This window comes from Berghia stephanieae, chromosome 1 (genome assembly GCF_034508935.2).
Source record: "Berghia stephanieae isolate SIO BIC M18660-M18661 chromosome 1, UCSD_Bste_1.3, whole genome shotgun sequence".
Classification (NCBI taxonomy): domain Eukaryota; kingdom Metazoa; phylum Mollusca; class Gastropoda; order Nudibranchia; family Aeolidiidae; genus Berghia; species Berghia stephanieae.
In genome coordinates, this window is record NC_088360.1 from 86,129,713 (window position 1) to 86,142,330 (window position 12,618).

The following is a 12,618-nucleotide window of genomic DNA, read 5'->3' on the forward strand; positions in this document are numbered from 1 at the left end:
GACCTCCCCCCCCCCCCCCCCCCAATATCCACCCAGGACTACTTTTTTTCTTTATTATTAATTACGCGTCAATATATATATATATATATATATATATATATATATATATATATATATATATATATATATATATATATATATATATATAGTTTTCTCTCTCTGTAGGCCAACCGGGTATAATTTATTCTGATAAGTGAAAGTAAAGCGTTGGTTTAAATGACATTGCAAATTGGGTAATTGGACAAGTAAATCAGTGCAACAAGCAATTAGCCAATAACAAACCGGAAGTGAAAAGAGATGTGAACACTTATTGCACGGGGTGGGGTTGGGGGGGGGGTATTTTTTAAATAATGATCGGTTTCTTCAAAATATAAAGATTTTTATAACGTGACGGATATTAATCAGAAATTTACCGTGTTACCGTGCTGTGCCAGGTGCGGCTATGTGGTCTTGTGGTGTGACACTCGCTTTCGGACCGGAATCCTGGGTTTGAGAGTCCCTGGAAAAGGCTCTTTACTCATTCTCTCATCATACTCAGATATAAAGTGAGTACCTGGCCGTTAACAATGCTGTCTCTGTCCGAAAAAAATTGTAATATCGCCTAATAGGCGTCATGTCCTTTCCTGTATGTTGACCAGGGACCCCAGTTAAAGCGCTTTGAGTACGTTTAGTGGATATTGCTCTATATAAGAGGGGGGGGGGGTTAATACAATAATTTTTTTGAATCTTTGATCAATATTTAAAGTAGGTATAAGTTTTCTGTCGAAAATGAAATTTAAAAATATTTGTATACGTCACTCAACTCTTTGTTATTGTTTTTAGCCAGACATTTTTTTTATGAGCAGTTCTCACTAAATTGTATTTAATCAGACGACGCAGTTCATGTCACTCAGGTCTTTGTTATTGTTTTATGCCATCCATGTTTATGAGTAATTCTCACTAAACTGTATTAACCAGACTATAAACGTTCAATGTTACACATAGTTTTGTGTGTTGGTCCTTTATATTTCCGGGTGGCAATGTTGTGAATTCTTAGCCCAAGCGCACAGCCTCTATAAATATTTAAGGTTACACATAGTTTTGTGTGTTAGTACGTTATATACGGCTGGCGGATATGTTATGATTTTTTCTAACTACATAGCATCAACAAAGCTGCACTGCTAATGTACGTTGTGAATGACAAGGACAGAAAGTATTTAATATACAGCTTCACTTTTGCTGGTATCACAAGACTGAACCCGACCTCTTACCTTTAATCCCACCACATCGCCAGCAGTGACATCTGACAATTGTGGCATTTGCCATTATCAACGGAAAACAATATCCTCGATAAAATAGAATTCACTCACTTTCTCATTAATGCTTATAAATCTTTAGCACAATAAAGATAACATCTAATCTTTATACAGTTAACAGATAACTTGTCCTTATTGTTATTATATTGGTTTTAGAACGTATTTTAATCGAACATTTTCGCTTAAATAAATTGACGATGATGATGTTATATTTTTAATCGTAATAGTTTGGTTTTTACTGTAAACTCCATTCACTCGCGTTTTTGTGTGCGCGCGCGTTACACACAACAATATTAATAACACATTCGATCTGTCGCAGTATTCCGATCACACTGGCAAGCTGGCAAGAGAGTGCATTGATACCACTGCGGTTACTATTACTACTACTGCTACTACTACTACGAGGACGACATTGACGTATTTTATTACTATTATTATTATTATCGTCGAGAAAATGAGTCATGCGATTGTTAAAGATCGAACCTTCTGATAGAGGACGCTCAGCGTGTCTTCATCACTACTCATATTTCCTGCAACAACTATTAACAAACTCATCACCAAAGCTGAAACTACCACGTATTACTGTAATAATATATTATTATATATCATACTTCTGGCACAATCTATTCCTCCTACCACAATAGCAATACTGACGATTGCCGCTACGTACCGCTAGGCTGGTTGGTGGCACTCGCTGAATAACTGCCACTGAAATAGATTGTTTGTATAATTAATGTGGCCGAGTCAGGGGTATGGTAGATTGGTAAAGAAAAAAACCCTGTCAGTCGCTTTGATTGAGGGGAAATTATGTGTAGCATCATTGTCAGTATTGGTGTCATCAGGTCGTGGTGAGTTAATCGTATTCCTATTGGAATCATCTCCTCAAGCCCCCCCCCCCCCCCCCCCCCCACACACACACACACACTCCATTTTCAGCCTAGGTCTCGACTTTGTTGTCTACCTTTGTCTTGTGCGAGTGAATTTGGGTTTTAAAATTTGGTGTTGATACAATAGCTTATGGCATTAATTGGTGTTGGTGGTGCCGGCGATGGTATTGTTGTTGTTGTTATTGTGTTGTTCATGATGATGGTGATGATGATGATGATGATGAGGAGGAGGAGGAGGAGGAGGAGGTTTGTGATGGTGATAATGACATGATGATGATAGTGATGATAATATCCACACTCCAAGGCGCCATTCTAAGAATTTCTTTATATTATATTGACTGAATCAATTGCGCGCAAGTCTGATTAATCCGCTCTATCCTGACGTCATATCTTGCTTTGCGTCATATTACTCTCATAAATAATCGAACTATACTGTGTATTGACATTTCTAATTGGAATATGTCCTTGAACCATCATTTGTAAACACAAAATCGTATTCAAATCGTTAACGGTTAGTTGGCAGTGTAGTTGTTTACATAGAATTTCATAGTTTAATCAGGGGAGCTTTGCGACTTGTCGCGTTAATCGGTGATGTTAGTACTCTGAACAAAGAGATGATTGTGCTGAGGATTACCACCGCAAATAAATGATATAGGAGTATTTACTGTGGTGTTTCATCAACACATAATATCGTCAATAAGGAACGTCAGTGACTTCTGTACTCCGTCACGTTTCGAACTCTCTCTCTCTCTCTCTCTCTCTCTCTCTCTCTCTCTCTCTCTCTCTCTCTCTCTCTCTCTCTCTCTCTCTTCTTCCCCCCGGGGCCAAATAAAAGATGTCATCTCACTTCCTGCCCATTTTATCCATGTCAGCAGACAATAAACGATATTCTTTATTACCAATTCTTCTGAAACGATATCATTTTGTAGTGATCCATCCAAGACAAAATGGTCCTGCTTTTAAATGTTCGATAATAACTTCTGATTCATCAGGTTTCCAGACTGTCGACTTTGAATGTGAGATGCTTACTAATAGTCATAATTGGGATTGTTGTATTATGAGCTCTAAAGATATTTTCAACAAAACACTAAAACTTATCATTTCACCAGATCTACATACTTACTTGATTGGATTTTTTAATGCATATTATGTGACTTTTTAAATAGATTTTTTAAATGTCGTGTTCATGCTCTTATTGTTTAGATACTGGTTGATTTGGTCTCGCAATATTCTATGTAAACAATGTCTATTTGGTTTTGAATCGTTTTGAGGTTTCGACGAAAGGCGATATAGAAGTATGCATATTAATTGTTTTCTTCAAAACAGATAGATAGGCACATTTAATGGAGAAACGGCATTCTTCATGTCTGCTAGAGATCCAATTATCTTTGCGTTTACTACTGTAATGAGATGTCAATCGCTAATTTACCTTCGTTGATGTTGGCCCTCGTCGACACAGGTTCACAGAGGGCTTTTCTTTTTTTAATTGAAAGTAACATGCTCTATTTTTAATTGTTGAATTGTTTCTCAAAGACTATTGCTCGATTGTTATTAAAATCGATTCATGTATTTGCACAAAATTAAATTCATTTCTTTTTGAAAGAAGTAAAAGATTTTTATCCCCTCTATATAAAAAACCCATCAGTTATTCTCATCCTGCGATGGTCTCTATTATAATTTCTACCTTTATGATAATAATTGGATGGAACAAAACCAAATCTCTATATTGTACAAACGATACGCAGTCTATTTAAGATACCTATTACGGTACTGTCAATATTAGGAACACCCATTATTTCACCAAGTGTGTCGTCATTGGATGTCACTGTTATTGTGCCACGGTTCGCTTTTCTTAGTTTTAGAATATTTAATTGTGGAAATGCACAAATCGATTTTAATCACCTCCCCCACCCTCTACAAGGATATTCATTCACTGGCACAATGAGATTTATGGACTCATCAATTATTTTTTAATCGTCATAGTTTTACAAAAAATCCGATATTGAGGCGTTTAAAAAATGCATTTCTTGTCAAGCGTTGTATTAGTAGATGGGACATGAGGTTCCAATAATGGTAGTCTGCTAGCGCAAAAAGAACATTCCATAACCACCGCCCAAGACCCCTGCGTATATTATGATGTAGACTTTGTCCTGTACATTATTGTAAATGTTGCTGTTTTTTCTAAGAGGTCCAATTAAGACGTTGATATTTCTAAGGCTTGTTTTGTGTCTGGGTTCCCGATCAGTATATATTCAATTTGAAAAAGAAAGTTAACATCTCTTATTTTTAATCGGTTCTCTCATTCTCATGACATAAGCCAGAATGAATCAATAAAGATATGTCTTGTTTGTCACTGTGTATTAAAGCAAAAGCAAGTTTAATACATTGTCGTCTCAACGGTCTAAAGTTTACCATGCTCAGTGTGCGTGATTGTCAAGCACTGAGAGTTCGATCAAAGACTAGATTGGTGACCATTTAGTACAAGCTCATTTTTATTCACCCTGTTTTGTAATGACACGTTACAGACAGAAAAATGGTAATTTGAAATTTGTTAGACGGCAAGCATATGAAATGTATACTTTAGAAACGACTTCTGGCAATCACTGGACCAAACGTCTTTTTAAAAGTTGGCCAGAAATTGTTTATTTCAAACATCGATGAATTACGATCATCCCATTCCTTAAGAATCTGCTGGTTTATTACACTCTAAAATCATAAACGCCATGAATCTTTAACCAGCTTATATCAATAATTTGCAAAAAGTGCTAATCCCGAAGGTCCACATTTTGGCTGGTCAGCATATATTCAGGATAGCTATGGAACAACGAAACACGGCCCGAGTTAACATAAAATAAGAAGAAAGAAGACCAAATTCGATTATGGACGGAGGTACAATAATATTGTTACGACAAAATCCGTCTTGCTGCGCTCATGAAAAATGCATAACTGTTATGATCAGCAAAACAACTGGAACTGGTGCAATATAATAAACTTAAAGATATGTCTGTATTTATTAAGTACAATTTTCATAGGTTCATAAGTGCTCCTTGGTATTGCTCATTACACATCCTCACGCCCCCACGTAACTCCACTACGCCAATTGGGTGATTAGATCTGAGTAGATTCTCTTAATTAGACTAAACGTTTAAGGTGACACGTAGTTTTGCGTGTTGGTTCGATTGATCTAGGGGGTGGAGGAGGTGAGTATATTACCTTAACGCATGCCAGCGATAGTAATTTTTTTTTAGTGTAACAATCACTGTTAATGTTTACTGAATAATGACTGGTCGGACTAATCAGGTCAATGGGTATGGTTATGTTTTCTCTCACCACTAGTTAAAATATTTTGATGGAAAATGTTGACCAGCTGTGTCTGCAAGATCAATCGAATCAAAACACACAAAATTGTGAGAAACCTGAAACATTAATGATATGTTAGCGAGAATTTAGTGAGAACGAATCTCCCAACCACGGGGTCTGTTCGATAATACCATTCTATTGTTTTGTTGTTTTTTTTTAACCACACACACACACACACACACACACACACACACACCATCCAGATGTAGACCAAATTATCTTAATTGTGTTAGCTATTCAACAAATTCACCGCCCTTGTCCAAGCAATTTTGCCTGTTGTCAATGCGGTCCCGAAGATACCCTTTTCCAGCTCTTTTAACGCGATTTTTTGTTGCCAAAACAATCTCTTCATCTGATTCTAAACGCCCCTGATGATGTCCCTTCATATTAAGAAAAATGAATCAGTTAGCTGGTGTCAGATGGGATAATACCGATGGTAATCCAGTAATTCCCATTTGCATGAGTACTAAAGTTCCATCGCTACTCTGGCTATGTGTTCAGGGACGTTGTTGTGGTGAAATTCACATTTTCTTCAAGGAATTCATGGCGCTTTTTGGGTAATACAAGGTCTCAGCTTGTGTTAAATGACACTTTATATTTACAGTATTTCCTGTAAGAATAGGCTACGATGAAATAATGCGCATGTTGTTGACATCAATAAACATGATCTTCATTGTACAATATTTGCGAAGAACTTTTGCTCTGCATGGTTCATCAGGGTCCAAACAGCTCACTGCCTTTTCAATTCTGATCCCCATGAATAGACCCAGGTCTCGTCTCCTGTGACTAAACTATCCATAAAACGATGACCCTACTTGATTGATACGCCGAGGAAAGCTTCGAACACATTCCACCCTTTGACCTTTTTCTTCCTGTTTTTGCTAAATGGAGCACCCTGTTTGCAAAATTCTTTGAAATTTTGAGGTCAAAGTTCTGTAAATTGAGGTGGAGGACACATAGACCTCTTTTGATAATCGTGGGAATGTTTTCTCTCATCTTCCATCCTGACGACGGTAATTGATGCATCCCTTCATGCCGTATCAACTGGCATTCCAGATCTCAAATTTATCCTCAACAATGTTACCCAATGTCTTACTATAGTAATCTTCGGAACATGATCTCCTGTTGCAGAGATAAACCTTGATTGATGTATTTTTTTTGTTTGTTTTTGCGTTTGTTTTTGCCACAAAAGAACCAACCATATTAGATTATTGTGATAACATATAATTGAAAACGCCACTCTATCAAATTTGTGACATACATTCCTCTGATTTTTATAGAGGGTCAACGAATATTTGTAAAATCCAAGTCCTTTCAGCATAGAGTGCCTTGAAAATTTCACATTAATTTCCGTTATTGTTCTTTAAATTTGAACAATTACAGAGAATTATGGGTTTAGATTTGTATGTTTTCACAGAAAAAGAAAGTTATTTATTGACCAGACCATGCAGCAGTCTATAAACAATAACAAAAAGTCGAGTGATGTCAACTTCAGTCATTCTATATATTACTGTGCCTAAATATTGTGATTAGGGCTCACAAACCGAAAAACTACCAGATCCGGCTGGTACCCATGTGCTGAAGGAGATTATGATCCATACTCGTTGTTGTCACTTTCAAGTGTCATACTTGTGTTTTGATGTCCATTTTATGTCATTCAACGTTTTCAAAACGGAACTTATTCTGTTCGATAGTAATTTCAGACCGAGTTTTTACAAAACAATAAATTAATGTGAAAAATACATAGGACGTTCATAAGCTTAGTTTAGCAATGTATGCTTATTTCCACTCACACGGACAGCCATTCTGTGTGAGCACAATTGTATATTTGTGTGTTTGTTTGTTTGATCGTGAGTGAGTTTCTGCGTGTTTGTGTGTGTTTGTGTGTGTGTATGTATGTGTGTGTATGTGTGTGTGTGTGTTTTACAGCAGTGTGACCATTTCTCCTCATTGATTTCCCACGACGGGCCCCCATCGATCCACTCATCTCTCTCCATCCACACATCCTTCTCCCTCCTTTCATCCGTCATTGTTCATTCATCCTATCATCCATCATTCTTTTATCCTCTATCGAACTAAGCTTTCTGTAATCGCTCTTCCATCCTTACACCTTGTTTTTTCATTTATTTATACTCACTTCACATCACACAACTTCATTCATTCGTCCATTCACTCACCCATCTATATTAGCATCCATCCATCCATAACATATATCCATGAAATCTTCATCCTTTTATCATCCATTTATCATCCATCCATCCATCCATCCATTTATTTATCTGTCCTATCTATTTGTCTCTCTCTCTCTCTCTCTCTCTCTCTCTCTCTCTCTCTATATATATATATATATATATATATATATATATATATATATATATATGTGTGTGTGTGTGTGTGTGTGTATCTATGTATCTATCTCCCTATCTATCTATCTATCTATCTATCTATCTATCTATCTATCTGTCTGTCTGTCCGTCTGTCTCCCCCCCCCCCTCTCTCTCTCTCTCTCTCTCTCTCTCTCTCTCTTTCTTTCTCTCTCTCTCTCTCTCTCTCTCTCTACACCTATCTATCTGTCTATCTATCTTTCTATCTATCATCCATCCATCCACCCCCCCCCATCTATCTATCTATCTCTCTCTCTATCTATCTATCTATCTATCTATCTATCTATCTATCTATCTATCTATCTATCTATCTATCTATCTATCTACCTATCTATCTATCTATCTATCTACCTATCTATCTATCTATCTATCTACCTATCTATCTATCTATCTATCTATCTATCTATCTATCTATCTATCTATCAGTCTCTATGTATTCATCTTTCCAACCATCCGTCAGTCCATCTTACCCCACCATCCATCTATCCGGCCTTCCATCCATATATTTCTCAGTCTATCAATTCAACATTGTTTCTTTATCATTTTGTCAATGAAAATGAACTGTAATTTTTCATAGTCATGGATTTCGGGAGATACTGTATTGTTTTGTCTTGAGTAGACATAAAGACAGCAAGATATCTTCTGTCGTCTATATTTGTTCAGTCTTTGTCTTCATGTTGTCATCTTCAATTTTCTTTAAAAAGTACTAGTAATACACAAAGACAAGTTTAACCGTTTCAAAAATAACCAAATACCAAACATGGGACATTTCGAACTCAAAACCTTTCTGTGCTCGAAATATTCCGTGTTTTGTATTTTGTTCTCTTTGAAGCTGCTATATTCTTATTTGTACGTCACTTTTTACAGTTTACAGCTTCAATCAACTTAGTATTTTTCATTGTAGCTTCTTTGATATAAGAGGGTCGTCCCATCCAGAGACTCACATTTTAATAAAAAAAATATTTTTTTAAAATGGTTTCTAGTAATGAAGTGGAATGCCTAAAAGAGAGCCAACTTTCATTATCTTTTTAAATCTATTGATTCCCTGATGTCTAAACTTGCTATATCTAGATATGAAATATTTATTACAAATATTAAAAACAAAAAACAAAACATAAATCGCTTAATTTGATATGACTAACACGGCATAACAAACTGTCGATGGATTTTTTTCATCGGCATGCAGATATCAAGCATGTGAAAACCAGTTAAAGGTCTCATTTCAGAGTTTAGCTAATAGCTTACAAGAAAAACATGAGAGCATAAAAAAAAAAGAAGATAATGTCCGTGACCTGAATGCTGAACATATCATGGGCAGGTTTTACGATGTTTCATAACTTCTTCTTCTTCTTCTTCGTTCCTCTGATGGACATCTATGGCTGCAGTCCGATATCTGCTATGAAGTCTGTGGTCCGCTTTAGGTCCTCAGCCTCACCATAGAGCTTTGTGTTGAGTGTTGTAGGGGTGACCCAGTGGTTCGAACGTTGCACGTTGTATAGTGGGCAATCCATAAGCACATGTAAAGTGGTTTCATGGTCAGCTCCACATGGGCAATAAGGGGTTGTTCCAATAACAATATGGGCCAATATGAGTAATATAATGATATTAAGCCGGATCTGAATAATCATCGCCACGCGCAAGTAGTACGTAGTAACTTTTTCAAGTATTTCATCAGAATAGATGAATGGCACTTGGCTCCACTTTTGTGGTAAACACTCCTAATAGCTGTATCAGATAATTTTGGCGACTGTTTTAAATCAGTGTCCAATTTTCACGCCCCCTAGCATGATTGGAGTTTTGACTTTTGAACTCTTGAGGTCAGCGACTCAGGTGTGGTTGATGTGTGAGAGTAACTCGATTAGGAGAAATCCCATAAGGATTTTACTGTACGTAGGATTCCAATGGTTCATAATATAGGTTAGGAGGCAGATACTGGTCATTTTCATCGAGTGGATTTTCACTTACCGTAGTCAAGATGAGACAACATCCTTGAGTTACATTACTTTAGGCATCAATCGGCTGGACCACAGACCCATTCTCTATGGGCTGGACATCGTTAGGTGTTGACGCTTGCTCGGTCTGTGCACCATCCATGCGTGTCCATACATCATAAATCTGGCTTTGTCTCATTGCGTTTAATACAAACTGGATACAATCTTTTTACATCTGTGTTTCTTGATTTGCATACCCATAATATGTTTGAGCGCGCGCACTAGTATTATAGGTAAACGAGCGAGCCGAGATGCCAAATGAAATGACCTGGAAGTTTCACACAAACATCAATATCATTCACAGCTTTGAGCTCAGCAGTGCATTAGATCGTCTAAATTATATAAATATATATATATACACACACATACACACACACACACACACAAAGAGTAACATTTTTGTGGTTCGGGTAGTCGAGCGGTAATGCTTTTCTCGTCCTTTTATCATATAATAATGTCATACGAGCCTGAGCAGAGTCAAAGTCTGGATACCTGGATACCTAGATACCTCTGTATAGAACAAGATATGAAGTGAGTAGAAAAGTGCCAGAAGACAATAGAGAATAAAAATTTTTTTCGCGGCGGTGGTGGGGTTTGAACCTGCGACCTTATTGGTACGACAACTCCGCCTGGCAGGTGAGAGCGTGGCTCTACCGTGCGAGCTATCCACGAACACAAAAATATTCGTTTCAAAACCCAAAGTCATTTCTAGATCCCTACTCTACCCACTTCTTGAGATCGCCGATTCGTTCACCACCATCGCGAAGTAATTTTGACCAGCAGTTAAGCTTAATAGCCAATATTCTCATCACAAACATATAACATAGAAACGATTGAGACATTGAGTATGCTCCGGTGTATGGGGTGAATTTTTAATTCAGAAAAGTGAGTGGAGCAGGCACTTATGTTGGTAACAACAAGATATGAAGTGAGTAGAAAAGTGCCAGAAGACAATAGAGAATAAAAATTTTTTTCGCGGCGGTGGTGGGGTTTGAACCTGCGACCTTATTGGTACGACAACTCCGCCTGGCAGGTGAGAGCGTGGCTCTACCGTGCGAGCTATCCACGAACACAAAATATTCGTTTCAAACCCAAAGTCATTTCTAGATCCCTCTCTCACCCACTTCTTGAGATCGCCGATTCGTTCACCACCATCGCGAAGTAATTTTGACCAGCAGTTAAGCTTAATAGCCAATATTCTCATCACAAACATATAACATAGAAACGATTGAGACATTGAGTATGCTCCGGTGTATGGGGTGAATTTTTAATTCAGAAAAGTGAGTGGAGCAGGCACTTATGTTGGTAACAACAAGATATGAAGTGAGTAGAAAAGTGCCAGAAGACAATAGAGAATAAAAATTTTTTTCGCGGCGGTGGTGGGGTTTGAACCTGCGACCTTATTGGTACGACAACTCCGCCTGGCAGGTGAGAGCGTGGCTCTACCGTGCGAGCTATCCACGAACACAAAAATATTCGTTTCAAACCCAAAGTCATTTCTAGATCCCTCTCTCACCCACTTCTTGAGATCGCCGATTCGTTCACCACCATCGCGAAGTAATTTTGACCAGCAGTTAAGCTTAATAGCCAATATTCTCATCACAAACATATAACATAGAAACGATTGAGACATTGAGTATGCTCCGGTGTATGGGGTGAATTTTTAATTCAGAAAAGTGAGTGGAGCAGGCACTTATGTTGGTAACAACAAGATATGAAGTGAGTAGAAAAGTGCCAGAAGACAATAGAGAATAAAAATTTTTTCGCGGCGGTGGTGGGGTTTGAACCTGCGACCTTATTGGTACGACAACTCCGCCTGGCAGGTGAGAGCGTGGCTCTACCGTGCGAGCTATCCACGAACACAAAAATATTCGTTTCAAACCCAAAGTCATTTCTAGATCCCTCTCTCACCCACTTCTTGAGATCGCCGATTCGTTCACCACCATCGCGAAGTAATTTTGACCAGCAGTTAAGCTTAATAGCCAATATTCTCATCACAAACATATAACATAGAAACGATTGAGACATTGAGTATGCTCCGGTGTATGGGGTGAATTTTTAATTCAGAAAAGTGAGTGGAGCAGGCACTTATGTTGGTAACAACAAGATATGAAGTGAGTAGAAAAGTGCCAGAAGACAATAGAGAATAAAAATTTTTTTCGCGGCGGTGGTGGGGTTTGAACCTGCGACCTTATTGGTACGACAACTCCGCCTGGCAGGTGAGAGCGTGGCTCTACCGTGCGAGCTATCCACGAACACAAAAATATTCGTTTCAAACCCAAAGTCATTTCTAGATCCCTCTCTCACCCACTTCTTGAGATCGCCGATTCGTTCACCACCATCGCGAAGTAATTTTGACCAGCAGTTAAGCTTAATAGCCAATATTCTCATCACAAACATATAACATAGAAACGATTGAGACATTGAGTATGCTCCGGTGTATGGGGTGAATTTTTAATTCAGAAAAGTGAGTGGAGCAGGCACTTATGTTGGTAACAACAAGATATGAAGTAGTACTACTTCATATCTTGTTGTTACAACATAAGTGCCTGCTCCACTCACTTTTCTGAATTAAAAATTCACCCCATACACCGGAGCATACTCAATGTCTCAATCGTTTCTATGTTATATGTTTGTGATGAGAATATTGGCTATTAAGCTTAACTGCTGGTCAAAATTACTTCGCGATGGTGGTGAACGA

General features: G+C 37.8%; 2 protein-coding genes across 3 annotated transcripts in view; one reads left to right on the forward strand and one right to left on the reverse strand.

Moving 5' to 3' along the window:
• LOC144960050 (uncharacterized) overlaps nucleotides 1-1,743 on the reverse strand; it is a 51,558-nt gene extending 49,815 nt beyond the window's left edge. The window contains exon 1 of the mRNA XM_078893000.1: nucleotides 1,251-1,743. The gene's annotated coding sequence lies outside the window, so the exon portion shown is untranslated. The remainder of the gene's footprint in view (nucleotides 1-1,250) is intronic.
• LOC144960060 (trafficking protein particle complex subunit 13-like) overlaps nucleotides 1-12,618 on the forward strand; it is a 154,805-nt gene that overhangs the window by 81,836 nt on the left and 60,351 nt on the right. The window lies entirely within an intron of this gene.